Source organism: Gadus morhua, chromosome 11, assembly GCF_902167405.1.
Source record: "Gadus morhua chromosome 11, gadMor3.0, whole genome shotgun sequence".
NCBI lineage: Eukaryota > Metazoa > Chordata > Actinopteri > Gadiformes > Gadidae > Gadus > Gadus morhua.
Genome location: NC_044058.1, coordinates 519,682 through 522,591, shown reverse-complemented (window position 1 = coordinate 522,591; position 2,910 = coordinate 519,682).

Below are 2,910 nucleotides of genomic sequence, written 5' to 3'. Positions count from 1 at the left end.
TTTTTGAGAAGATTTCATAGAGAGAGGTAGCGAGAGATGTAGGTTGCTGGAGAGAGATAGGTAGGTAGCTTGAGAGAGGTAGGTAGAGAGAGGGAGGTAGGTAGGTAGGTAGGTAGGTAGAGAGAGGGAGGTAGGTAGGTAGGTAGGTAGAGAGAGGGAGGTAGGTAGGTAGGTAGGTAGGTAGAGAGAGGGAGGTAGGTAGGCAGAGAGAGGTAGGTAGAGAGAGAGAGGTAGGTAGAGAGAGGGAGGTAGGTAGGTAGAGAGAGGTAGGTAGAGAGAGGGAGGTAGGTAGGTAGAGAGAGGGAGGTAGGTAGCTGGAGAGAGAGGTAGGTAGGTAGGTAGGTAGCTGGAGAGAGGTAGGTAGAGGGAGGTAGGTAGGTAGCTGGAGAGAGGTAGGTAGAGGGAGGTAGGTAGCTGGAGAGAGGTAGGTAGGTAGCTGGAGAGAGGTAGGTAGGTAGCTGGAGAGAGGTAGGTAGGTAGCTGGAGAGAGGGAGGTAGGTCGCTGGAGAGAGGGAGGTAGGTCGCTGGAGAGAGAGAGAGGTAGGTAGGTAGCTGGAGGTTGGTAGGTAAGGAGAGAGAGGTAGATAGGTAGGTAAGGAGAGAGAGGTAGATAGGTAGGTAAGGAGAGAGAGGTAGGTAGGTAAGGAGAGAGAGGTAGGTAGGTAGGTAAGGAGAGAGAGGTAGGTAGGTAAGGAGAGAGAGGTAGGTAAGGAGAGAGAGGTAGGTAGCTAGGGAGGGAGGTAGGTAGCTGGAGAGAGAGGTAGGTAGGTAGATAGCTGGAGAGAGAGAGGTAGGTAGGTAAGGAGAGAGAGGTAGGTAGCTGGAGAGAGAGGTAGGTAGAGAGAGGGGTAGCGAGAGAGGTAGGTAGAGAGAGAGAGAGGGTTAGCGAGAGAGGGGTAGCGAGAGAGGTAGGTAGAGAGAGAGGGGTAGCGAGAGAGGTAGGTAGAGAGAGAGAGGTAGCGAGAGAGGTAGGTAGAAAGAAGGGTAGCGAGAGAGGTAGGTAGAGAGAGAGAGAGAGAGAGAGAGAGAGAGAGAGAGAGAGGGAGAGAGAGAGAGAGAGAGAGAGAGAGAGAGAGAGAGGGGTAGCGAGAGAGGTAGGTAGGTAGGTAGAGAGGTAGGTAGGTAGGTAGAGAGAGGTAGGTAGGTAGGTAGGTAGGTAGGTAGGTAGGTAGGTAGGTAGGTAGGTAGGTAGAGAGGTAGGTAGGTAGAGAGAGAGGTAGGTAGGTAGGTAGGTAGGTAGGTAGGTAGGTAGGTAGGTAGGGAGAGAGAGGTAGGTAGGTAGGTAGAGAGAGGTAGCAGGAGAGAGAGAAGGATAGAGGTAGCAGGAGATGGAGATAGAGCAAAAGAGATTTCTAAACTATTTGTATTCAGTGGGCGTCCATCAACCTTATCTTTGTTTACGGTACATTTTGAAAACGGCGCATGACATTTCTTTTGAGAGGTGAAGTATCCACTTCAGGGGTGAAGTTGAAACTTTGTTCGACTTTCACTTGATTCAGATGTGAAGTTCATACTTTGTCACATTTTCACTTGTTTTTGAGGTGAAGTTGAGCTAATTACTGAGTGTTCCTGAAAGTGACAGTTTGTGTGGGATAATCGCTCATCAATATCCCTCTTTGTTGTGTTTTGTTGAAAAAAAAATAATACAATAAAACTGTTGGTCAGCGACTGCCAAAATCTCTGGTGTAAAGGATGGTCATTCTTTTGAGAAAAATCCTGAGCAAGGATTCATCATTTAAATCAACTTATACATTTAAGTAATCTTGATTGGGCTTTATTTTCAGTTAATAAAAGTGTGTACAACTCACTAGTATATCAGTTAAATCAACTTATACATATAAGTAATCTTGATTGGGCTTTATTTTCAATCAGTTCATAAATGTAAGTACAACTCACTAGTATATCAGTTAAATCAACTTATACATTTAAGTAATCTTGATTGCGGTTTATATTCAATCAGTTCATAAATGTAAGTACAACTCACTAGTTTTGTAGTTACATTAACAAAAAAATGTATGTTACTTATAATGCTATTCAAGTTTAATCAACTATTGAATTTATGTAGTATGGACTCAAGGTTAAGTTATGTCACCTAACGGTTTCAAGTAATATGGACTGAAGATGGAGTTGAGTCAAATAGCAATATCCATTTATGTTAACTTATTGTCTTAGTTGTCTTGACATACAATTTCAAGGCAGCATGGAAACAAGTTTTTTTAAGTTGAACCAACAAGTTCGGGTTTACAGTGTAGTTCAGCAGGAGAGAATCGCTGTCTAAATGCAGCAAACCAAAGTGCAGAACAAGTTTGACATTATGGTCAAACTTGTTCTGCACGAGACGGGAGCCCCGGTGCCCTATACCACGAAGCTCGCTGAACATACCCAGGCTTTCTTGGGAAAACCTGGCTCGACAGAGCCGTAACTCGCAATCAGAGTTAAATGGTACCACGAAGCTCACTTTAGATTCTATTAGTTGAACCAGGTTTTCCGCTTTAGGTTCAGTGCGCGTTCACGTGAAAGGGGCGTTTTTTGCGTCATTTTTCTCACCTTTACAATAGATCAAGCAGTCTATATGCATATAAGTGAAAATATTCTACATATTGTCTGTAAAATAACTATGCCAAATGCAGAATTGTTCGCCATTAATCCAAATAGAATGATGATGATTTAAAAATGCATAAGCAACGTCCATCCTGCCTTATTCTACCATTTAGGGAATTCCCTTTAAATACACCCTATTTAAGAAATGTATGGCATGTTTTCGACCACTGAGAGGTAGCGGCTCTAGCATAATGGATTGGTATAAGACCCGAACGCCAGCGACCGGGGCTCAATTTCGCCGGTCTATCATCATGCATTTTACCCCCATAGATGTGGTGCCAGCACGGCCTTGAAAATATGGGTTCAAGT